At 42.9% G+C, this 25,803-nt stretch overlaps 1 protein-coding gene across 1 annotated transcript in view; it reads left to right on the top strand.

Moving 5' to 3' along the window:
* The first annotated feature begins 11,560 nt into the window (after positions 1-11,560).
* The window catches only part of ATP8B1 (ATPase phospholipid transporting 8B1), an 83,267-nt gene continuing 69,024 nt past the window's right edge, over positions 11,561-25,803 (top strand). Inside the window, exon 1 of the mRNA XM_048503017.1 lies at positions 11,561-11,859. The gene's annotated coding sequence lies outside the window, so the exon portion shown is untranslated. The remainder of the gene's footprint in view (positions 11,860-25,803) is intronic.

Raw genomic sequence — 25,803 nt, 5'->3', positions numbered from 1 at the left:
CAGCTCTCTGCTACTCGCAGTGGCCCACCAGGTGCCTTTGGGAGCTCACATGCAGGATGTGAAAGCAACGGCCTGCTGCTGCTGCTGCTGCTGCTCCTGAGCACCTGGACTGATTAAGGCATTTGCAATCTCAGCTCAAAGAGGATCAAGATTGGTAGCCATAGATAGCCATAGACTTCTCCTCCATAATAGCCATAGATAGCCATAGACTTCTCCTCCATAAATCTGTCCAAGCCCCTTTTAAAGCTATCCAGGCTAATGGCCATCACCACCATGTGTTGCCTGAAGAAATGTTTCCTTTTATTAGTCCTAATTCTCCCCCCCCCCTCCCAGCATTTCAATGAATGCCCCCTGGTTTTAGTATTGTGAGAAAGAGAGAAAAATTTCTCTCTGTCAACATTTTCTACCCCATGCATAATTTTACAGACTTCAATCATATCCCCCCTCAGACGTCTCCTCTCCAAATATTGCCTAGGGGTGGAAGAACTCTCTTCCATGGAAGAGAGTTCTGTGGAAGAGAGTTCTCACTGCCCAGAGCCCTTCGGGGATTGGGCGGTATACCAAGTCCAATAAATAAATGAAATGGAAGCAATATAAAAATCTAATAATAAATTTTAAAAAAATATTACCAGAACGGCGACCAGAACAATGATGTAGTTGCATTCACTAAAACCCCAATGTGGAGAGTAATGTGATTCCAAAGGAATTCCTCAGATGTACGTGAGTAGCAACAACATTGATGTCAACAACTAGGTGACAGGGCAACATACCAGCAAGTGACACCATCCTGGACTCGTCATAAAGACAAGCCATATGCAAATTTTCTGTCGCTTGTAAACTGAAAAAAATAGCAATGGTAGACAGCAAAGATACTCAGCCCAAAGCCAGCACTGTCCATATTTGTTCCTAATTCTTGAAACAAGAATTACTAAAGACATTCTGTGACCTATCTTTACCTGTAACAGGAAGGCATTTGCCAAAACCACCTTTTAATTTAGGCAAGCATGAACGAGAGTCACTGGGGCATAGGTTAAGTAACTACACAGAAAGCAGGACTAATGAACCCTTCCGTAGACTTATCATTGCAAAAATCTTTTATTCTCCCACAGAAGATCCTTCCTTAGTAAGCAGGAGGATGAGAGGAGAGACTTGGGTTTTGGGCTCAAGGAAGGAACTTTCTTTCAGAACTTCTCATTGAGGTAGGTAAGAAGAATAGTAGACAACTTGAATGGTTTTGATAGACAATACTTCTGGGGTCTTTCTTGCATTTCCTTCCGTGAAGAAGAGTTGGGATTTTTACCCAGCTTTTCTCAACTGAAAGGGGTCTCCAAGTCGCTTACAAACTCCTTCCCTTCCTCTCCCCACAACAGACACTGGCTCATTCCGCACATGCAGAATAATGCACTTTCAAACTGCTTTCAGTGCTCTTTGAAGCTGTCCGGAATAGCAAAATCCACTTGCAAACAGTTGTGAAAGTGGTTTGAAAACGCATTATTTTGCTTGTGCGGAAGGGGCCTTTGTGCGGTAGGTGGGGCGGAGAGAGTTCTGAGAGATCTGTAACTAGCCCAAGGTCACCCAACAGGCTTCATGTGCAGGAGTAAGGAAACAAACCTGGTTCACCAGATTACAGACCGTACACATGTGGAAAAGTTGGGAATCAGACCCATCAAGTTGCAACATTAGGGTTGCCAACTCCAGGCTGGGAAATTCCTGGAGATTTTGGAGGTCTAATCTGGAGAGGGCAGGGTTTGGGAAGGGGAGAGACCTCAGCAGGACATAATGCCATAGAGTCCATTCTTCAAAGTAGCCAATTTCTCCAGGGGGACTGATCTGCTGTCTGGATCAGCTGTAATTCTGAAAGGTTTCCAGGCCATGTCTGGTGATTTGATAAGAAATACTCCCTACACCAATATAGCTCAATGTACCACTGTATTATATTTTAAATCAATAAATATCAATTTAAAACCAGCTCTAATATCTCTGTGCTTTTTGCAATCAAAATGGCAAAATAATATTGGATGTACAATCTCCTCAAAATGGCAAAATAATATTGGATGTGAAATCTCCTCAGTTAATCAATAACATAAAACACTTTTTCATAGTATACAATCTACCACTCAAGAATCAAACATCGTCGTCGTCGTCGATGATGATGATGATGATGATGATGATGATGATGATGATGATGATGATGATGATAATAATAATAATAATAATAATAATAATAATAATAATAATAATAATAATAATAATAATACATTTAGTATACCGCCCTATCCCTGAAGGGCTCAGGGTGGTGTACAGATAAAACATCAGCTAAAAACATACATATAATTAAAACAACAGTCGTATCTTGGAACATCACCCGCGCCTTTACGAAACCCTCCTAATGCGAAATAATGGGTCCTGATCGTATTAGGGCCCATGGGGGTAAAGAGGAGGGGGAAGGGGCACCCTCAGCGGCCGGTCTCTCCAAAGGCCCAGTGGAACAACTCAGTCTTAAGGCCCTGCGGAAATCCCCAAGGTCCCGCAGGGCCCGGACAGCTGGGGGGAGAGTGTTCTGTGCCTCAGTTTACTGCTGGTAAGCCCCCTGCCAGCCAGATAAACAGTGCTGGGGGGAGGGACCCCAACCCGGGGCATCCCCAACCCTTGGTGAGGGTCTGGCAACCATACTTCCCAATTTACCTGACTTCACCTGTTAGCATCACTGGCATAAAATTTTATGTGTCAAGCTAGTTGTGAAGGAATTCAGACCAATTTTAAACAGAAAGGGGGGGGGGAGGTGCTTGTATTATCATAGTTGTTCATTTTATTAATTTAAAACATTGTATGCCCCTTTCCGCCTAAATAGTTCCCCTAAGGCAACAAACATCAAAATATTGAAACATTTGAACATCAAAATAGTTTTGTCAGGCTGACCATCTGAGGGCAAATTAGAACCTCAAGCTTTTCTGATTAATGATACTGCCATGACCTTACATTTGAGTTTTACTCCACAGACCCATACCTGTGTGGAAGGCACAGGACGTCCATGGTGTGGCAAGCGAGACAGCAAGAGGAATTCTTTTCAGCCACAAAAGTTGGTGGTTTATTTTTAGTCCTGGCGCACCGTCTTTGGGAGAGTCACCGCATTCCTCGCTAGTGACCAATCTCCACTTAAGCAATTCATTACAAAATTTACCTGTCAGCTGGAACAGGTGAGAACACAGAGAGGGGAGAAGCTTGGAAGGTAACAATTATGGGAGGAACCCCAACAACCGGAGGTGAATAGTCTGCATGATTGTGGTGGAGAGCACATGAAAGCAGTTAAGACAAGAACGTGGGCAACTCACGTTCATTGCTAACTTAATGGTTTTGGAAAGACTAACTTAGATACAGGTGCAAGACATAAATCATTGGCATAGAGTTACATTTAAAGAGGGAGATTGGCCTGGGTTTATACATGAATAAAATGTATTTAATACCTCTTTCCTGGAGCTGTGTCAGTTTAGCAAACGTTTAAAAAATAAACAAAAGAATGAGTTAAATTGGCTTTAAGGGGGGCGGGGGGTAGACAGATTCGTGGTGTGAATCAGTTGCTACGGGCCAGGGTAATTAAAGGGAAAACTGCACAGTCGGACAGTAAACATCTGATAGTGTTTTCAATCTCCAAGTGTTCAAAAATTTTAAAGGCACCTGAATAGAATTGTCTTATAAATCACCTTTTATGTATTTGTGTTTTATTTTGATAATTTTCGCTAACATCATGCTATTGATTCTTCGCATACATACATAATCTTGAAACAATATTCTGTAGGAATAAAGTATATCTTCTAATAAGGCAGATTCTAATAAGGTCTGCTTTCAATTTCTTGAGTCGTCTCAGTGAGATGATAGCCAATTACTTCAGTGTTTCGCCAAAAGGCTTATTCAAGGGACCATCTGAAGTAAATGTAAACAATATCAGAAAATTGTACCAAAACATAAAAAAGTACTGAAGTTTATACTCTATACAACGTATGTTACCTGACGGATACGCTCAATATTTTACCCCAATATCTTGCATTCAGGATGTTTAAACTCTATATAGGAACAGCAAATATAAAAATATTAATAACACTATTCAAGTCAAATTTCATTAAAACAACACATTTTCAAGATCTTGGGTTACCTGACAATTACATTCAAAAAGGCAAAAGATGCTCCCATTCTATATGTAAATTCTTTCTAGAAACAAAAATAAATACTTTGTTTATATTTATTCTGACAAATCACGTAGAAAAAAGTTAGTAAACAAATTAATAAACAGACTAGATGGACCACTGGTTTGATCCAACAGGGAGTCTTAATTCCCTGTTAATTTTAATCTAGAGACAGGGAATGAAAATTAGAGCAATCCAAGGTATTGTATAAATAGAGATATGAAACATGGCCCTTCCTCTTCATTAAGGTGATGTACCCTTGATTTCCCTCTTTGACAGTTAAAGCGGTAACCGCCCAAAACAGGGCCTTTTCTGTTTTGGCACCCACTTCTGTCTGTTAAAGGCAGATTCCACATGGGCCAAAAACAGCGGTGTGAAAACGGTGTGAAAACGGTGTAAACCATTTTATACCGTTTTAAACAATTTTACACCATTTTCACACCGCTGTTTTTGGCCCATGCGGAATCTGCCAAAGCTTCATCACCAATAGGGTGTTTTTTAAATTGCTGTTTTAATTCTACTATTAACATGTATCTTATAACTACACCGAGTGAAATTTGAAGCCTTCCTTCAATAGAGGAGCCACTTAAGCTAGGGAAAGTTCCTGTAACCAAGTTAGGATACAAGCAAGTATCTAGGGATGCCAGCCTTCAGGTGAGACTTGGGGATCCCCTGAAACTATAGCTGATCTCCTGGCAACCCTACAAGTATTTAAAACACCAATGCTTTATTGCTAGCAGTTTTCATTATCTCCTGATAATCTCACTGCAGAGACTGAAAGTCACTTCAAGAGCCACTTTGGCTGAGAGTGTAGGATATTATTTTTTTTACTCAAGATATAAAGTCCATTGTAAGCAACAACACCCCAATCTAGTTCCTCCTTTCAGTTTCTGAGTCTACAATAGCTATATTCTGTGCCTTCAATTGCCATTTTGTTCCCAATCAGAACTGCACTTCTGCTATTAGATATATAGACTAATGTTTACAAGTTGGTATACATTTGGTTTATAATTTAACGAGATGTTTTTGCAGCGTTATCACCTATTACTAAATACACTTATAGTTTTAAATAGAGAATGAGTTGTTGAGCGTTGTCTGGAAAAAGTTATCAACAATTAAGGATTAAGCCAAAGGATTCCTAGTGAATTTTGTCAGATAATAAACAGCTTGGGAGAAAGTTCCAGGAATAAGGGGCGGCAAGGGAGAAAATATGCAGCTGCTTAAAGAGGAAGGGATCTTTGACTAACTGAGGCTATTAGAAATGAAACAGCAAAAATAGGCTGAGATGCTGATTATTATTGAGCCAATTGAGCCTCCCCCCCCCCCCCTTTAACCTAGGTGGTCCCCATTACATCTGTGGGGCCTTCCGTTCCCCTCTCAGGAGGGGTTTTTTAAACTGTTGGACGCTGTATATTCTATGCTGCATTTTAAATGGATTTAGTTATTTTAATTTTGTAGAGCCACATTTATATTTATATTTTAGACATAGACAAGCCTTTATTGGCATTCCAAAATACAATAAAACAACTGTCCATAAAAAAGGCAGATAGATACAGCAGCCATTCAGAGTCTTATCAATAGTTTAGTCCAAATGGACTCATCAAAAGTGCCATTCCTATACACCTCTCCACAGACCAGACTGAAGACCCCCCAACAGAGCCCAGGCATCACAACAGCATACAGTATCAACACTCCACTATAAAACACAGAGTTTGTTAGAGTGGCACCTAACACAGAACAAGGGATAGGGGGCGAGGAAATGGGCAATATATTTATATTTGAGATTATGATTGTGCTCTTCCTGTTATGTTATGTCATTTTATGTTGTACACTGCCCAGAGCCCTTCGGGGGTGGGCGGTATATAAAATTAATAAATTAATAATAATATTAATAAATTAATTAATTACCCTGGTTTTTTTTCCACAATGGGAACCCAAAGCAGTGTACCAAGGTGCCCAATAATAATGTAAACAAAAACATTCAATGCAGTTCCAAGAAGAAGCATAAAAACACAACGTAGAAGAAGGTTCTAAATCCATTTCGTTCATTTCGGGGCCCAGGGATAAAGGCCACTCCTCGACTATATACCTTCAGATAAGAAGGGCAGCCATGACAACAGAGATGAATAACCTTTGGCAGCAGAGTGAAGTATGTCACAAGGACAAAAGAAGAGAGAGAAGAAGAAGAGTTTGGATTTATATCCCCCTTTTCTCTCCTGCAGGAGATTCAAGCGGGCTTACAATCTCCTTGCCCTTCCCCCCCTCACAACAAACACCCTGTGAGGCAGGTGGGGCTGAGCGAGCTCCGAGAAGCTGTGGCTAGCCCAAGGTCACCCAGCTGGCATGTGTGGGAGTGCACAGGCTAATCTGAATTCCCCAGATAAGCCTCCACAGCTCAGGCGGCAGAGCGGAGAATCAAACCCAGTTCCTCCAGATTAGATAGGTAAGTTATGTAGGAGCTAACCCGACTATGAACACAGGTTTTGCAATGTTCAGAAAGCTGGGGGGCGGGGGAGGGATGCCACAATTCGGTTAAATGAGTGGCTGTGGAGAATAAAGGAGAAGTCAAAGATAAAGGCAAGATTTCATTTCTACCTGAACGTGTTCATACTGGTTGCAACAATACATATTATTAAAATATATGTTCTGTGCCATTGTCACAATGCGCTATTTGTGAAGCTGCAGAGACCAGCCAAAAATCCAAAATACTCCGACACACCCAAGGTGTGCATAGAACATTTCTTTGAACAACAGTCTGTTTCACAAGCTGAGCTGCAAGAATGGTTAGGAAGTATGGCAGGCCACACTGTTATTTCAAATGGTCTAGTGCGAAGTCAACTGGGTGCAAAGTACCAGCAAATAAGCATCCTTTCACACATAATGCCCTTCACACAGGTTTCTGACCCGTCATGGGATGGAAACAAGAGTAGATGACAGCAGCATCTTTAGTTTCAAGTAGATAGCTGTGTTGGGTTGCAATAGAAGAACAAGATCCAAGACTAACAAGATTTCCAGTGTGAGTTTTGATTCTTGAAGGTTTATACCCTAGAAATCAAATTGGTTTTTAACGGGCTACCTGACTCAAATCTTGCTCTAAAACAGGGGTAGGGAACCTGCGGCTCTCCAGATGTTCAGGAACTACAATTCCCATCAGCCTCTGTCAGCATGGCCAATTAGCAGCCCATGCTGGTAGAAGAACTGATAGAATGTGATTCATTTGTCAGAAGCTCCTGGGGTCTCCTAAAGCTGACTCTACATTTTTAGTTTCAGGTAAATTGAGAGCCAGGTTGGTGTACTGGTTAAGAGCAGGTGCATTCTAATCTAGAGAACCAGGTTTGATTCCCCATTCTGTCACTTGAGCTGCGGAGGCAAATCTGCTGGACCAACTTAACTTGTGCACTCCAGCACATGCCAGCTGGGTGACCTTGGGCTAGTCACAGTTCTTCTGAGCTTTCTCAGCCCCACCCACCTCACAGGGTGTTTGTTGGGGGAGGGGGGGGGAAGGAGACTAAACCCCTTTTAGTCTCCTTTCAGGAAAGAAAGGGGGATATAAATCCAAACTCTTCTTCTTCTTCTAAATTACATGGGACTCTGTTCCAAAAAAGCACAGATTTCTTTTTTTAATATACTTTATTGTTTTTAAAAAAGGTATATGACAAACACTCCAACACAACAAACAACAACCAACATAAATAGTTTGCATGTCAAGCCTCCACGGCTATAACTGTGTAGCATATTTCATATAGGCCAAACAAGTGAATCTCCACAGTTATTCTGAAAAAGGGAAGTTATAAGAACTTTCCCTTCAACCTGTGCAAAAAAGCACAGATTTCTTTTGAACCTCAGCAATATTTGAATCTGTTTGCAATCAACTCCAACACATTTGTTCCATTAATTGGCTTCAAAATATCATTTTGGTCATTCTGGTTTTTTTCTAATATGGTTTCACAATTATTTTCCAAACTTTGGACAAGTATGAAATTTACATATATCTGTAACATGGGTCTGATTTGTAAATAACCGGCTTTTCTGTTCTGCCGGTGGCTCCTTTTTTGTAAGAAAAGCCGTTGACCTTTTGAACAAAAGCTGTTCAAATAAAATGATCATGCCCCTTTCTGTTGTGCTACTTCAGCGCAAACATATTTTATGGACTTCAGCAACAGGGCACACCCTGAACAGCTTTATTCCTTGAAAAAACACACTTGCAGGAAATTAAGATAAACTGGATTTCTATACAGCTTTTTAAAACCTCCCCAAAAGGAGTTCAGAACAGCATGTGTGGCTTTCCATCTTCCGCAGAATCCTCATAACAACCCTGTGCAGGTGTGACGAACTGCACAGTAAAGTAGAAGATTAAAAGTGCAAGCCATTCAGTGGAACAAGATGCTGCCACAACAGTATGCCAGTGGAAGATCTCTTGGGATTACAACTGATCTCTAGGCAACAGAGATCAATCCACCTTGAGAAAATGGCCCCTTAGGAAGCTGGTATTATACCCCACTTAAGCCCCTCCCCTCCCCAAACCCCACCCTACTCAGACTCCACCCCCAAAAAACTCTAGGTGTTTCCCAACTCAGAGCCGGCAACCTTAAACAGAACTGATGCAAAGAAATAAAAATCAACAGCTGGAGGCGAGTTCAAACTAGGAACACTACAATGTCTAGACCTGCAAGGGTTTTTTTAATACCTCCATACTAAGCAAGGCCAACCTGAGGTTAATTTCAGCACCTCATTATAATTGTTAAAGACACCAGAAGCCTGAAAGAGAGACTTGTGTTTTTAGAGAGGTTGGAAGTATCAACACTTCTGTCTGCATTACTTGCTCAGTAAAAGACTGGGTACATCAGTGGAATACTTAAAATAATATTTATCACTATAAATAGTGAAGTGTGATGCTTGCACCCAACAGAAAAACATGATGGTGAGGCCTAGAACCGGGAGTCCTATTCTGTTTATCCTTATTGAATTGTATTTGTGTTGCCTTGTTTTAGATCCATCCTTTCTTAGTTAGAAGAAGAAGAGTTGGATTTATACCCCACCCTTCTCTCCTGTAGGAGACTCAAAGGGGCTTACAATCTCCTTTCTCTTCCCCCCTCATAACAAACACCCTGTGAGGTAGGTGGGGCTGAGAGAGCTCAGAAGAACAGTGACTAGTCCAAGGTCACCCAGCTGGCGTGTGTGGGAGTGCACAGGCTAATCTGAATTCCCCAGATAAGCCTCCACAGCTCAAGCGGCAGAGCGGGGGATCAAACCCGGTTCCTCCAGATTAGAATGCACCTGCTCTTAACCACTATGCCACTGCTGCTCAGTTAGTCACTGAGTGGTGAATGAAAGAATATTACTGTGCCAGGGATACTTTATATTGTTTTAATATATGAACTTGATTGTTTCAATGAGTTGTTAGCTGCCCTGAGCTGACTCTGGTTGAGAAGGGGTGGAATAAAAGTCTAATAAAGAAGAAGGCTTAAAAATCTAATAAAGAATTTATACCCTGCTTTTCTCTCCTGTAAGGAGATTCAAGGGAGCTTACAAATTCCTTTTCCCGTCCTCTCCCTACAACAGAACACTTTAATAGGAGTCAATTGGGGCTAAAAAAGAGTTCTGAAAGAACTGCTTGAGCTGGTTGTATGGTTTCCCGGGAAGCTTCATGTTGGAGAATTACTTAAAAGCGGGGGGTTGGCAAAGATACCAACAAATCATTGTTGTAGACAGCAGGTGAGCTTCAGTTCATGGAAAATACAAACACATCGGCTGATTCCGCATGGGCCAAAAGCAGTGGTGTGAAAACGGTGTGAAAACAGTATAAACCCTTTAACACTGTTTTAAACCCTTTTAGACCATTTTCACACTGCTGTTTTTGGCCCATGCGGAATCAGCCATAGGCACAAAAAATGACAATAAAAGTTACAACTGGGGGAGGGGGATTTGGGAATGCATGGGTGAAACTCCCCCTTACTCAAAAAAGTTCCCCGTAGAGGGCAATATCAAAAAGCATAGTAAATCGATAAAAATCCCCTCCTGTGTTGCTAGCCCAGCCACTTCATCCACCATTGGCACATCCACCATTGACCCAACAATGAGGAAGTTTGGGGGCCAGGCCACGAAAGCGATTTCTTTAGTCTCCGAACTCAAAAGCTTTATATTATTGTGGAGGCAGGTTTCTGAGTCAGGCATTCGTTTATTAGGCTTCTATGCCGCTCTCCCCTGCCACAACAGGTTCAGAGCGACTGGCATCGCCATTATCTATATCCGTAAAATGTACATTAACAGTAAACAGAGCAATAAAATATCAGTGACAAGAATATGGACAATTTTCTGAAAGACTGGAAATCCTTTGTGGACTCCTTACTGAAAACATACAAACAGAGAAACAACGGCAGGATTCAAGACTTAAACGAAAACAGCGTATTGGATTAAGACAACTTTATAAGAAGGACTAAAAGTGGAAAAAATGTAGATATTAATTACAAGCACGGAGTTAGATTTCTGCTTGGATTCTTAGTGAGGCAGCTGGAAGTCACCATATATAGGTGTCGGTGTTTGTGTATGTGATTTTTTCCTTTCCTTTTCATTTAATATTACTATTATGGGGAGGGGGGACTAGATGGGGCTCTTTTCTTTATCTTTCTATGTATGTGCTATTTAGATGTGTAAAATAAATACAAATTCTCATTAAAAAACCAAACAAACAAGAGCAATGAAACACCAGGAAATAAACCTGGCCCCTGAAAGATCCCACGAGGGGGAGCAATTAACATCTCGGTGTTCTTCCGCACCCCAGTCCACAAAGAGCAACAGGGAGTTGTGCGCCATGCAAGCCCCCGCTCGCCTGCAATAATCGCCATTGGTTCCAGCCGAAATGGCAAAAACTTGCATTGCACAACAGTGCAGCCGTGCAACAGGTGAGTCGTGTCTCCTCTCCAAGCTTGCCCTGACACGTCTGCCCCCTTCAAGGCGAACAAGACTCCAGGTCACGAAAGGGAAAGCTGCTGGAGAAAAAGCGCATTTATATGATTTGGAGCACGACCGTCTTTTTCAATGTAATTAAAGAAAAAACTTCATATTTTAAAACCCGGGCGCAGTTGCCCAGTGGCGCTTCGAAGAGTTCACCAAAGCCGTGAATGCGTCGCGCACACAGTTCCCACGACGCCCGGACACGCGTGTGAACCGCTCGCCGCGCTAACCCGCCTGTGCGCGTGCGCGCCCTTGGCGGCGGTCCCTCGATGGGCGTGGTGCTCCGGGGTGGGGGGCGGCGCCCCCTCCTGCCCCAGCCCTTACCTGCAGGTCACGTGAGCGCTTCCCGGCCAGGGCTGGGCTTTGCCTTGCCAGCGCCGCCAGAGCCCGGAGGTGGGTCCTCCTCTCCTTCCGCCTCCCGCTTCCTTTCCCCCACCTGGTCCCAAACAATCCTCACCTGGCCTCCATTCACGCCGTTTATCCTCCCTCCTGTCCCCCTGTTGGGAGGTGTCTTACCTGGCTGAGGGGGGAGAGGACAAATCAAATCGGGTGGTGGTGGAGGAAAAAGTTGCGAAACTTGTTTGGCAACCCCGGGCTGACTCTGTGTGATCCCGCCTTAAAGGAAGAAGGAGCGCGGAAAAAAGGAGCCATTGGCCAAGAAGCATGAGAGGGTGCTGAGCTGGACACCAGCCTGCCTGGGACACTGCCTGGAAAGACCGGGAGGGTAAGTGACAGCGGGGAGAGGGGACAGCCTTCGAATCCATCCAAGAAAGCTGGCACGGAGTCCTCTGCAGGTGTACAGGGCTTTGTCTCACCTGAGACCAGGTAACGAGTGGGGCATCTCCCCGTTCAGCTGAAGAAAGCTGGCGTGGAGTCCTCCGCAGGTGTACAGGGCTTTGTTCTCACCTGAGACCCGTTACAAGAGGGGCATCTCCCCATTCAGTTGAAGAAAGCTGGCACGGAGTCCTCTGTATGTGTACGGGGCTTTGTTCTCACCTGAGTCCGGGTACCGAGTGGGGCATCTCCCCATTCAACACTTTCTGTGCCTCCCTGGAAAGTCAGAAGCATCTCTGAGGACCTGCGGAGAAGCTTGGCGCATGTCTAGTTGTGGCCAGCAGCTAAGGGTTCTTCTCCTCAAAGGGAAGCCAGATTTTAATTCTTTAAAAATTGTTTTGGATAGGATTCTTGCCTGTTTTGCTTCCGGCGGTTACATTTGTCACAGACAAAGCCGCATCCCTCTATCCCCCGCAGGTGCTGATTGTGTGGAAAGTTAACTTGGCCTTTGGCTTGCCTCTTTCCAACTAGACGATCCAAGTTTAGCAAACTGGTTGTGCTGGGATTGGGCTACCTGGATCAGGACCACTTGGGTTTCTGGTTCTCCCCCCGCCCCCCGAATCTGACTGGAATTTGCTCAGCTGCTGTAACGATACCAAAATCTGCAATCCGACTCTTCCGAAGAAAACTTTGGCCCCCGTTCTCTCACTTGAAACTTGCCGGGATGGACGAAAGGAAGCACTTTTTTTACACACATACTGATTAAAATGTGAGATTTGCTGCCAGAGCATGTAGTGATGACCACCGGCAGAGACAGCTTTAAAAGGGAACGAGATAGATTCAAGAAGGATAGTTCTATCAGTGGCTGCTATTCATGGTGACTAAAGAGAACTTCCATGGTCCAAGGAAGTAAACCTCTAAGTACCAGTGATAGGAGGCAACTTCGAGGAAGGCCTCTATCCCTTGTGGTTGGCCCTTCAGAGTAGCTGGCTGGCCGCTTGGTCAAACAGGATGCTGGAGCGGATGAACCAGCAGGATTCTTATGTTTTTATGACATATGGACATTGGTTTCTCCTCTCCTGAATTCTGGTCTAGAGGATATTTATTGATCTGTTGCTTGATAGGTCAGGATAGTAAGTCATCGTTTCTTCAGTGGGAGCAGGTGTTTCATCAGTGAGAGGTGGCCTTTCGACTCTGTGTTGTTGAATAATGCACACATCAGAGTGTGGAGGTGTAACTTCAGCAGGTGAAAGGAAGAGACCACAGTTCAAGGTTTTGAAGAACAGAGGCATGTGTCGTGGCTACAATTGAGGGACTTTTTGGAGTTCTGAAATGAGGCATTTAAATGCCTGTTTGCCTCCTTGTGTATTTAAAATTTTTGCAAGTGTTACGATGACTCCACAAGCCTCTCGTGCCGTCATCTCAGGGAAATCGAACCACAGATTTCAGTGCCCTGAATCTTTTTTTTTGCTGCTGCTTGGGGAAAGTGAGGTCTATGCAGCAATGTTATCCCCTCCCTCTTGTGTTTTAAAAGTCTGCATTTATTTTCTCATCTCGAGTCCAATCGTTAAAAAATCTGGCTATGTCATTTACAGTGAAATCCCAGGAACTCATTTCTGAGAGTTTTCCATTGGGTAGACCCGAGTAGGATTGTGAGTCGACACGAGTAGGTTAACCGCCTCATGTAGCTGCTGAATGGATTTCTGTGGGTTTTTTTGCCCCCTTCATAGGGGGAGAAACGGTTCCTCTTGAGTTTCCAGGAGGCCTTCAGCTTTTAATCACAGCACGAGGCTGTTTTCTGCCCTTTATACAATAAAGTGCATGAACTGAGTGTGTTACTAACTGGATGCGGTAATGCTGCTATGAGTCTTTCGCATGAGGTATTGAAGATGAGAAGGAAAGAGGTACGGCACCTGTCCGGCAGTGTGAGAGCTTGCTTGGAAGCAAGTCATTCTGTGTGTCAGTGAGCTTACTCTCAAGTAAGCATGTGTAGGATTGTAGCCATTTCCAGAGAATTTGTTCTGTTGTAGCAGCATGGAGTGTTGTGGTACCTCAAGGGCTAAAAAAAGTAGTTGTGGCATAAGTTTTTGCAAACTACAGCCGGCTTCATCAGATTTGTGTAGATTGTAGTCTGGGACTTTTGAGCAATCAATGTTTTGATCATAGGTTTTTGTTATGCTTGAAGAGTGCCTAGCTTGTCCAGATTCATGGAGGATTGGTCTATCATTGGTGCTAGCTATGGTGACTAAATAGAACCTCCCCCTTCAGAGGCAGTGAATGTCTGAGTACCAGTAATAGGAGGAACATCCGGGAAAGCGCTTGGCCTCTGTACACTGTAGTCGGCCCTCCAGAGTAGCTGGTTGTCCACTTTGTCAGACTGAATGATGGACCACCGGTCTGATCCAGCAGGGCTCTTCTTACGAAATAAACAAAAGGACACTGTCCTCCCTTGGTAGTACTTAGAACAGAACAAAACTAAATACTTGCTGTTGGGTTTGTGAGTAAAATGGCAAACTGGTTTGGTCACCCAAGAAGCAAGAATTCAAGCTGGTCTTAACCAGACTCCAGATGTGTGGTTGGTTTAGAGATTCTACTCTCCCTTATTCACTGCTCAAAGTTTCCCTCTTTAAACACTCTTGCTGTTTACCCAGAGCTTTAGATCTTTGCAAGCTGGGCTTGGCAGGTAACTAGAGGCACTCTTCAGAAGTGAAATCAGGTTATTTTCCATGGAACAACTTCAATATGTATTTGAACACCAGGGGAAACATATGACTTTCCCTCACCTCAACTATGTAACTACTGGACACTTAGTTGACTTACATCTTGCTCCTTGTCAAAATGACCTCTCTCGGATTCTTTTCCAGTAACTGCTTTTCAGAGAGAAAACACAAATCTCCAGACTTGCCCTGGCTTGGATTGCACTTTTGCTGAAAATGAGCAAGAATAGCTTATGGCTGTTTGTATTTAGAGCATGCGTGACGTCTCCTTGTTTTCTTTTTTTAAAAAAAAACAAACACTCTCTTTGTAATCAATGGAACAAATTAAGCTTGCTAGTTTTTTTTTTTAAATCTATGTGTGAGTGAGATGGTAAAATAGATGATTACCTTGTTTCACTTCCTTGTGGACCATGTGGATTAAAAACAGGGTTATTCGTGGCTGAAATACACTCTGAACGCATTGGAAGTCTGCAGTGGATTAGAGGGCAAGGAGTTTTAATGCCTCTTTTCCGATGTTATCACTCCCCACAGATTTGCACAGTCCTGAGCCAGAGAATTGGACTTGCACACTCTGGGTTGTTCCGTCTTGTATTTGCATACCTGTGTTCACAGTTTCAAAAGAGTAGTAGGTTCCGCCTATGTGGATGTTGGTTCACTGAAATTGCAGGGCTATCGCATACTCATTAGAACTTGCTCAGAGAACTACAGTTCATAATGTTATCAGTGTCGTTCCTGCTTCTCCAATTAGCGCATGTATTTAACCAGTAGTACACCCTGACCTGGATAGCCCAGGCTAGGCTGATCTCATTTGATCCCTAGAACCTAAGTAGGGTTGGTCCTGGCTAGTACTTGGATGGGAGTCTGCCAAGGAATGCCAGGGTCACCTTGCAGAGGAAGGCAATGGCAAACCACCTCTTGCCTTGGAAACTTGGCATGCCTGGCACTTAATGCACACATTTCCCTGGAGCCATGTGATCCTTCACCCACTTCCTGGAGGCCGTTAATTTCTGTGGACCGTACTCCCAAGTAAACAGGCATAAGACTGGATTGTGAAGTGGCAAGCCTAAATTTGGTTTCGAGCAGGTTGGACATTAACTTTCATAAATACCCAAAAAGTTTTTCCAGCAGTGGTGAGAAGATAACATCTTCATGTGTTTTGCTCTGGTTTTTGGATGTTAAGTGTATGGGGGAAGGGGCCACCCTTAAATATTTAAACATTTTGCATAGATCCATTGGGTTCACATAGATCCAGTTCTAATCCAAGCTACCCAAATAGAAAAGGCAACTTTGTGCTTAGCTTGGCGTGTGTTGTATGCTACTTCCGTTACATAGAGGCCCTCTCCGCACATGTAGAATAATGCACTTTCAATCCACTTTCAATGCACTTTACAGCTGTGCGGAATAGCAAAATCCACTTGCAAACAATTGTGTAAGTGGATTGAAAGTGTATTATTCTGCATGGGCAGAAGGGGCCATAGACACTCTGAATAAAATAATTTAGAATGACCGTATGCATCTGAACTCTGATAGCAATTGCTTGTGTCATGGATATTGTTGCAAATGATTGTTGGGAAAGCATGTTTAGGATTGCAGCTTTAGCCAATCTTGAGATAGCATTGCTTATAAATTGCTACTAAGCTTTTAAATCTTTTTTTAAAAAAAATATGTGGACTAGTGTAATAGAGAAATTGCCATTGGAATGAGAATGCTTAGCATCGTCGCGACTGAAATAAAACATTTTATTGGACGCTAATTTTCCTGTGAACCCATGCTGTCTTAAAGATGTGCTCATCATTATTCTTACAATGGGAAGATGTTACACCCAGGTTGCGTTCCTAATGGCGTGACTTATTCAGCTCTCCAAAAATGGTAGCTGTGGTGCCTTTAAGAGTGCGAAACGTTTAAACTCTGAGCACGCTTAACACAAGTTGATGGCATGCAGCGCTATCAGAGAAGCTTCTTAAAATTCCATTAGAAAAGCAACTTTATTAATTCTTCATCGAGTTCGGTAGAAAATGACTAGGATGTATTCATTGTGTACATTGTTTGGTCATGGACACAATTGCATAATATGACTATGCGTACACATTAAAAAAAATCTTGCCAGTTGTATGGGTGAGTTTTAAAAGTACACATGGTCTTACCAGATATAGATTTTGCACAACATTTTTGCAGTTCATCTTATATATTTACTTAATTCATTTATACCTAATCTTTCTCCCCAATGGGAACCCAATATGACTTACATCATTCTCTTGTCCATTTTTCCTCATAACAACCCATGGAGAGCAGAAGCGTAGCAAGGGGGGAAAGCGCTCGGTGCATCCTCCACCCCTGTCCCGCCCTGGAACACCTCTGCCACATTCTGGAACACCCTCGCCACACCCCCACCGGGGCCCGTTCGTGGTGTGTCATGAACCTGCCCCACCCCCTTGGAGCTACGCCTCTGATGGCGAGTGTGATTGGCCCAGGGTCCCTCAGCATGCTTCTGTGGCATGGGTGAGGATTCAAACCTTGGTCCCCCAAATACTAGTTTGACTCTCTGAACCTCTGATTCATAATTGTAGAAGATGATGTAGAAATTGTTATCACCTGTATCTGTTTGCTTTCCAATTTTTAGTTCAATTTCTCCATATCCTAATTGGGAAAGATGGACAGACTTGGATGAAGACGTGGGCGTTTTGTCAGCCAAGTCTGTTTGTGTTCAGTATTGCCACACAAGGTTGCTGTGTTACTAATGTGTGTAAAGGGTAAAGGTAGTCCCCCTGTGCAATCATAGGTCATTACTGACCCTTGGTGTGACATCACATCACGATGTTTACTAGGCTGAGTATGTTTACAGGGTTGTTTGCCAGTAGCAGCCTGCAAATGTAGGCAGAAGGAGGGGGGGGGAATATAGTGGCTCTGTACAAAAATGTGTATGTAAATTCCTCTGGATCAATAAAGAGATACTTTGGCAGAATTTCAGGAAGCATTTAATATTGAAGTCTGTATTTTATGTCTATATTTCGTGCATTCAATATATGTTTGCTAAATTTGCTTGTGCATATTTCAAAATATACACCATGAGCGTTTAAATGTAAAAATGGGGTTTCCTAAATAGTATAGCAACGTATATTTTTCACATTAAGCTTTCCAGAATCCTCTTTGGAATTCTTGGGCCACTATAATCTACAGTAAGTGACTTTCTCATGCTTGGGTGTGGATTTGGGATCACAGTCTTCTTGTTGACTTCTCTCTGAACCCTGGGCTATTTAAAAATGTTTCAGAACAGTGCATTCATTAATCCTCCCAGTGTTTGTGTTGTTTTCTTGCTGCCACGCTATATCATGAAATGAATGAAAAACAAATATATCCACAGATTTAATCTAGTATGTTAAAAAAAGTAGTTGAATAAACTGGAATTGCCTGGCTGGGTGTGACTGAATTCTATCCGGGCCAACACATTCTATTTCTAGCCATGGAAAACCCATGAAAAATGATGGTGTATTCTCAGTGCTTGGTATTCAGAGGTATACTGCCGTACTTTGTGGAAATGTAATACATCTCTAATAAAGTGGCTGATTGTTGTTCAGGTGATAGAAGCAGCTAGGGATGCCATCCTCCAGTTGGAACCTGCGGATCCCTGGAATGACAGCTCATGTCCAAACTACAGAGATCAGTTTTCCTGAAGGACATGGACGCTTTGGAAGTATGATTGTTTTATTTGTTAAATTTGCTATACTGCCCACCCCTGAAGAGCTCTGGGTGGTATACAAAAACACATAACAAGATAACATTACAACAAATAAATATACCGATTAAAATTTTGAACCACACGAGACAACAAATAAACCAAGATGGTGACTCAACTATAGTCTATCCCTCCGTCCTGGGGAGATTGGACATGTTGGTGTTGCATAGCCCGCTGTAACAGTATACGGAGGGGGGGATCTCAATGACCAGTCTCCCCAAAGTTCTGGTGGAACAATTCAGTTTTACAGGCCCTGTGGAACTGCTCAAGGTCCCGCAGGGCTCTGATGGCACAGTAGGAGGGAGAGTGTTCCCACAGGGCAGGAGCCATGGCAGAAAAAGCTCTGGCCCAGGTGGAGTCGTATCACCGAGGGACCAACAAGTTGGCCTCTGCAGATCAAAGAGACTGAGTGGGGACGTAAGGGGAGAGACAGTCCCTAAGATATGGTCTAAAAAAGACACCCCCCCCCAACCCCTTTGCTTAATTAGGACTGAGTAGGCTGCTTGAGGCATGGAATGTTGACAGCAGTTGATAATCTTTTTTTTTGAAAGGGGGGAACGGATTGGCTGCTTAATTCCCCTAAAGATTATATAATCCTGGAGAGGCACCTTTTCAGGTAATTTAATTCCCCACTATCATCACAACTCGTCGCTGGCCCACAGTTTCTTATGGCTCGTCACTGTTGATGGATTTATTCTCCACGAATTAGATTGAGCTTTGGCCAATGGCCATGATTATATCCCATTTTCAGGGAATTCAGGGATGTGATGACGGCAAATGACAAAGAGGTTGTGTTGACAGGTGCGCAGCAGCATCCGAAACCTGACAGAGGTATTAAACTTTGGATAAATTCCATTGTTATAAACAGCTCTAGATGTGGGTTGACAAATGTCTCACCTAAATACAGTAATTATAGTCACAGGTTGTGTGATCCATAAAGCACTGAAAAGAGCAGATGCAGAAACGTGTAACGTTACTCAGTGAAAAACGTTTCGCATGTGCTGCAACATCTGACATAACAGTGGACTAAAGAAAACCAGTCATTCTTGGTTTTCATCCTGAGTGATTCATGCTTGGTTTTATTCCTGCTATTATTTTGTGTGTGCATTTTCTGCCATAAGGTTTTTCTTCCACAGTTAAATGTGGGGAAAGGATCCTACAATATGTATAGCATTGAACCTTTGGGTCAGTTGCATACACTCAACCCAGACTACCTCACAGGGTGGTTGTGAGGATAAAATGGAGGAGAGGAGAAAAATGTCAGCCACTTTTGTCCCCCTGGGGAGACAGGCTAGGTACAAATGAACTACGTTTATTTATTTGTTTGTTTATTACATTTCCCACTTTCCTGCCACAAGTCATTAAAAAAGCAACCTTGACTAGGGAAGCTGTGATGTTTCAAAGCTGTGCTACTGAAATTTCTGGTATCATAGATACTTATGAAGTTGCCTTAGATGAGGTCAGCCCATTGGTCCATCTATCTCAGTACTGACTGTTCTGATTGGCTGCAACTGTCCAGGTTTTTGGTAGAGGAAGGTATCTTCCAATACCTGCCATCCAACTTCCTTTTAGTTGGAAATGCTGGGAGTTGAACCTTTGGCTTGTGTAGAAGAAGAGTTGGGTTTATATCCCCCCCCCCTTCTCTCCTATAGGAGACTCAAAGGGGCTTACAAACTCCTTTCCCTTCCTCCCCCACAACAAACACCCTGTGAGGTGGGTGGGGCTGAGAGAGCTCAGAAGAACTGTGATTAGCCCAAGGTCACCCAGCTGGCATGCGTGGGAGTGTACAGGCTAATCTGAATTCCCCAGATAAGCCTCCACAGCTCAGGCAGCAGGGAATCAAACCCAGTCCCTCCAGATTAGAGTACACCTGCTTTTAACCACTACGCCACTGCTGCTCCTTTCCTGTGTGCTCTGCCACAGAACCACGGCTTTTTTGGAGGTATGTTCTGCTGTACAAACCATCTCATAAATAATGTTTGTGCCACCAAGCAATAGTGAAACCACTATTATAAGTGAAAGCACTTGAAGGATTGTGCGACAAAGGAATATGGGGTAATCTTCCTGACCGTTTCTTCCTGGAGAGGGCAGAGAGTTTACACCTCCACAAATATTTTTACAGAATAAGAGTCAGAGAGAAAACATTTAAGTGTGGAAAATCTCTGTCTGCTTCAAAAACATTTTTGCTCTTTGAGTGAAAGTGTTGGCATGCTTTATAACCACAGTGTGATTAACATTTAGTAGGACTGCCAGAAACCAGGTAAAAAAGAATTGGACCTGTAGAAAGCCAGTATCCATTCCGGCCTAAATGTTTTTCTTCCACAGTTCTATGGTACAATCAGGATCACACTATATCTTCCCCCTCCCAGATTACTTGTGTTCCAGTTTTTAGGATTTAACATTTCCATTAGTAGACTTATGGAAAAGGCCTCAAACTTAAGCCAAATATTGTGTATGTGTGGATGCGTTCCCCATACCTTGGCTCATAATTTTGTTGAAGTAAATAAATGACTTGATTTTGGGTAATGACCAATAACAATAGGTCGTCCTTCTGATGTTCACTCTTTTGACTTCATCAGCTTTTGGGGGAGCAGAAGGAATCCCTTGCCAGAGAAATCAGGATCTGAGAATTGGTTGTTTAGGTGGATGTAATATTACCATTTTTCAAGCATTCAGTGAATTTCACATACATTTTGTCATTAATCCCTACAACAGCCCTTTAAGGTAGCCTTATCCTCCTGTTGTGTGAGGCTGAAGCAAAGAGATAAGGCCTTAAACCAGCTGGCATGTGTTGGAGGGCACAGGCTAATCTAGTTTCCCAGATAAGCCTTGACAGTTCAAGTGGCAGAGCAGGGGATCAAACCCGGTTCTCCAGATTATAGTGCACCTGCTCTTAACCACTACGCCACTGCTGCTCTACACCACTGAGGACTTTTAAATGACACACTGCTATAACAATTGCCCTGACCTGGATGGCCCAGATCCGCCCAATCTCATCAGATCTTGGAAGTGATGCAGGGTCAGCCTTGAGCAGTATTTTGGTGGGAGACCTCCAAGGAAGTCCAGCGTCATGATTCAGTGGCAGGCCATGGCAAACCACCTCTGAACATCTCTTAGCTTAAAAACCCTACCAGGTTGCCATCACTCAGTGTTGACTTGGTGGCATTTTTCACCACCACTAGAGCAATCACTGAAATTTGAAGTTCCTGGGTAGCACAGAAGAGAACAAATTACAAATGGTGGCTACCAAAGGAAAGAACACAAAAGGTTCCTATGTGGATGCTCCGTTGGATTCATAGTGGCATCAAATGCAGAACAGGGTATCTTCGTTGATACAGAGCAGACCATATTCAGAGAGCTGCCCTAACTGTAGTTGAATCAAACCTTAGTTATACATGATGTCTGAACTAGGCTGCTGTGTCCTGCGTGAACCAGATTGCTTCCGGATAACCGGAGTAAAGGTCAGACTGCAACATTCATACCAGTATTAAGTAGTAGAGGAAGTTGCTTTTGAAATGACGGAATGGTGTTGTGAATATGTATGAAGTCTGATATCCGTCTCTTCGAGTACTATAGGCATTTCAAGTTTGTCCTGTCCTTAAACAGTATCTGCTCTATCTTATCTGTTTGTTTTGTGTGCGGTTGGCACAATCCTGCTAGCAGATCAGAATATTTATGAATGATTTGTTTCCGAGGGACCCTGAAAGAGACCCTAAAGAGACACGTTTATGGAACTTCTTGTTGGTAGAGGTTCATTATAGGGTTGCACTGGACGACCAAGATTGGCCTGGGTAGCTCTGAAAAGGTGCAGCTTTGCCCGGTTGCCTACCCTCCCTAATTGTCACGCAGCTTCCAGCTCAGGTGCAGAATAAGCTCCTGCGTGCCAGTGAGCATTTAGACATAAGTGATTATAGCTTTGGATGCTTTCTCAAGGTGCCAGTCAGTAATAAGCTGGACATTTTGAGATCAGCGGGGTAATCAAAGAAGATCTTATAGGAGAGTGTAAATCACAATTGAGTTTTTAAAATGGGTAAATGTTTCTGTCTTTGCCTTGGTTCAATTGGACTGTCTGAGAACCTGCCAAATAATTCGCTGAGGGACAAGGCATTATGTCTGGCCAAGAAAAAAAAAGTATTGGAAAGGTTAACAATTTTAAATAACCTGGAAGGACCGGAAAATATGGGATGCTCAGAGTATGCACATTTCCTTTTGGCATTATTTATTTATTTGTTTGTTTGTTTGTTTGTTTGATTTAATATACCCCCCTACATATATACCGCCCTATATATAATATACCGCTCTGAAAAAAGTGTTGGTTTTTATACCTCACTTTAAGGAGACTCAAAGTGGCTTACAATCACCTTCCCTTCCCCTCCCCACAACAGACACCTTGTGAGGTAGGTATGGCTGAGAGATTCTGAAGAGAACTGTGACTGGCCCAGGGTCACTCAGCAGGCTTCATGTGCAGGAGTGGGGAAACAAACCTGGTGGAGAATCAAACTCAGTTCTCCAGCTTAGAGTCTGCCACTTTTAACCACTATACCATGCTGGTGTAGTTCAGCCATGTATGGTGACCCAAGGGGTGTGGCTGTTATCAAATGACCAAGGGTGTAACTATACAATGCACCTGATGTGTCAGGTCGTGGGTGTGTAACCAGACTAGCAATCAGATATATATTGTGAGAACTCACCTAAGAAAGTACTCAACTTGAAGGGATGACCGTGGGTGGGGGAGGAGTTTCTATTTTCCCTTCCAGTGTGAGTGCTTTTGACCAGTATGGTATCGAAGAAAAAAAGCTATTCTCCCCCCACCCTCTTTCCAACAAAATGGAACTGTTACTGTTGGCAGAAGAGGATAGACTTCTTAACAATGGGTTTAAGTTAAGGGCAGAAAGGATATTAGGGGAAAAAATTACAGTAAAAGCTGTTCAACAGTGGAATCAGCTACCTAGGGAGGTGGTGAACTCCCTATCATTGGCAGTCTTTTAGCTGCTGTGTGGCAAGCACTTGTCTGGGATGCTGATTAACCATTGAATGGAGGTTGGACTAGAAGGCCTCTATAGACCCTTGCAGTTCTATGATTCTATGGTTTTCACCCTCCAGGCGATAGCCCATTAAGATATTGAGAAGGAGAGAAAGTCCTTTAACGGGACACATTTTATGAGAACACGAGGAGAGAAACCGCAATTAAAATATACACTTCTATGTGCGGAAGAAGGGAATGGCTAGTCAGTCTTCCTGAGGTGTGATTTTGGTGATTGAGAAAGGACACTTTAGTAACACTTCACGGTAGTTAAGAACAATTTAGAGCAGTATAGTATTAAATAAGAGGGACTGTTCAATAACCTTTCCATTTATTTAACACTTTACTGTTCCAGATTGTTCCTAACTAGCAAGTTGATGGACTCGGTGTTCCTCCAGCCTTCGAGGAGTGTCAGCAAATGTAGCTTTAAAAATTCTTTTAAACCCCCAGCTGAACCCAACTATTGACTTGTTGCTTGTTCGCTATAGCAATTTGCTGTCCAAAATTTCTTCCTTAAAGTCCAGTAATGCTAGCCGTGGTTCTGGAAAGGTTGTCGGTGTCCGGTTCTGAACCGAGTGCTGAAAACATTCCAATTAGTCTTGGAAGAACCAAATGTTAATTAGTTCTATTGACTTCTGCCTCCAGGGAATGAATTCCCTGTTTACAGTGCTTTGTTCTTTCCTGCTCTTTATGTGGTAGTTCTCGTTTCAATTAGTAGCAAGTTGATAATTAAATGCATCTCCAGGAAACCTAGATTCTGAGTGGTGAAGAAGGCATCCATTTCGCATTGACATTAATCCGGAATTAGGTTCCAGCCTGGTTAATCTTGGGTGAATAAATGCATGTGTGAATTAAGGTTGATTTTGGAAGAAAAGAGAATTCTCTGTGTCTTTAGACTGGAAGTATTATCACAAATTATGTAGTCGTCTAAATAAATGTTCAGGGTTTTTTTAATAGAACTGTAAGACATCAGTTCTGCAAACGGTGACCCTTTCCACACAGATGCTTTAAAATGTTTTGGGATAGGAAATAAAACATTTTCCCCAAGGAGTTCTGCATTCCCCCCCCCCCCCCCCACAAATGTTTTATTTGCATCCTCAAAACATTTTAAATGCATCTTCTTTTCTAGCGATCCTTTTGGCTAACATGTTTTTTTAAAAGGCTTCATTTGTGTGCTGTCCCTTTAAGGCTCCATTTTGTCAGCTCACTCTTTGCCTGCAGAAACCCCTTGCCCTGTTTTTGGAGCATTTCAGAGCATTTTTGAGATTTTGGGGGGCTTAATCTTCACAGCATGGATTACAGAAGACTCAGGAAATGTGAAGTACAAGGTTGTGAAGCACAGAAGCACCGATTTGTACACACACTGGGGAAAAATGGGAAAACAGAAAAAAGTGACCAGGAATTGTTTCAAGAGGGTGATTGCAAACAAATGGGGGGAGGGGGTTGTAAAACGTTTTACAAATGTTTTAGGAGATTGGTGCAGAAAGGGCCAGTTTTGGTTTCAGATGTGGCTTTTTATAACATCTTAAATGAGATACGACAGACACACATTTCTGTTAGGTCTTGATCCTTGAATCAATAAACAGGCTCTGGATTGTTGGTCAGTAGCGTTTATTGGAAAGGTAACGAAGCACCCAGCTTGCAAGAAGCTAGTTCTGCCTGACCTGACTTTTGTGACCCTCTTTATCCAAAAATAATCCCCCCCTCCCGTTTTCCCAAAGAATGTGAGAAAGAGTTCTCACATTCCTCCTTAAGTGTCCTCCAAGGTCAGCAACAGATAGAGATAAAGCCATCTGGCCTCCTGCCCCCACAGAGCAACTGAAACGTCCCGCTTCCCATGGGAGTAGAAAGTGCCAGGGAGAAGCCTAGTTATCTACCAAGCGAGTGAAGCCATAAAAGGAAGATCAAGGAAAGAATGTTCCATTGACACCGTGATTACATTGAGCAGGCAGAGTACATATATCTAAAGGGCTGCATCTCAATCACCAAGATGCAATCATCGTCTATAGTTTTATACAGCCACGGTCAATCCCTAACCGTTTCAGAGGGTGGCCCTATTGGTCTGCAATAGAACAGCTAGATCTGCAATAAAACAGTCCAGTAGCACCAAAGAGACCAACAAGGTTTTCAAAATACGAGCTTTGACTGAAAATCTTGCTGGTCCCTAAGGAGCTGCTGGGCTTGAATTGCGCTGTACAGATGGTCACTTGTCCATGGCAGTAGTTTCAGGTGGGTAGCTGTAGTGTTAGAACAAAATCAAGACCAACAGCATTTTCCCGCCAAAGTGAGTATTGACTCATTAAAGCTTATTCCCTGGAAAAAGTCGTTGTTCTTTAAGGATCTACTGCACTTAAATCTTGTACGTGTCAACCGCCTGATTTTTTTATGGCACATAATTTGCAGCACCAATCTACTGATCCC

Source organism: Sphaerodactylus townsendi, linkage group LG07 (assembly GCF_021028975.2).
Source record: "Sphaerodactylus townsendi isolate TG3544 linkage group LG07, MPM_Stown_v2.3, whole genome shotgun sequence".
NCBI classification, from domain to species: domain Eukaryota; kingdom Metazoa; phylum Chordata; class Lepidosauria; order Squamata; family Sphaerodactylidae; genus Sphaerodactylus; species Sphaerodactylus townsendi.
Note: the sequence above shows the minus strand (reverse complement) of the source record. Positions and strands in the feature narration are given on the sequence as shown.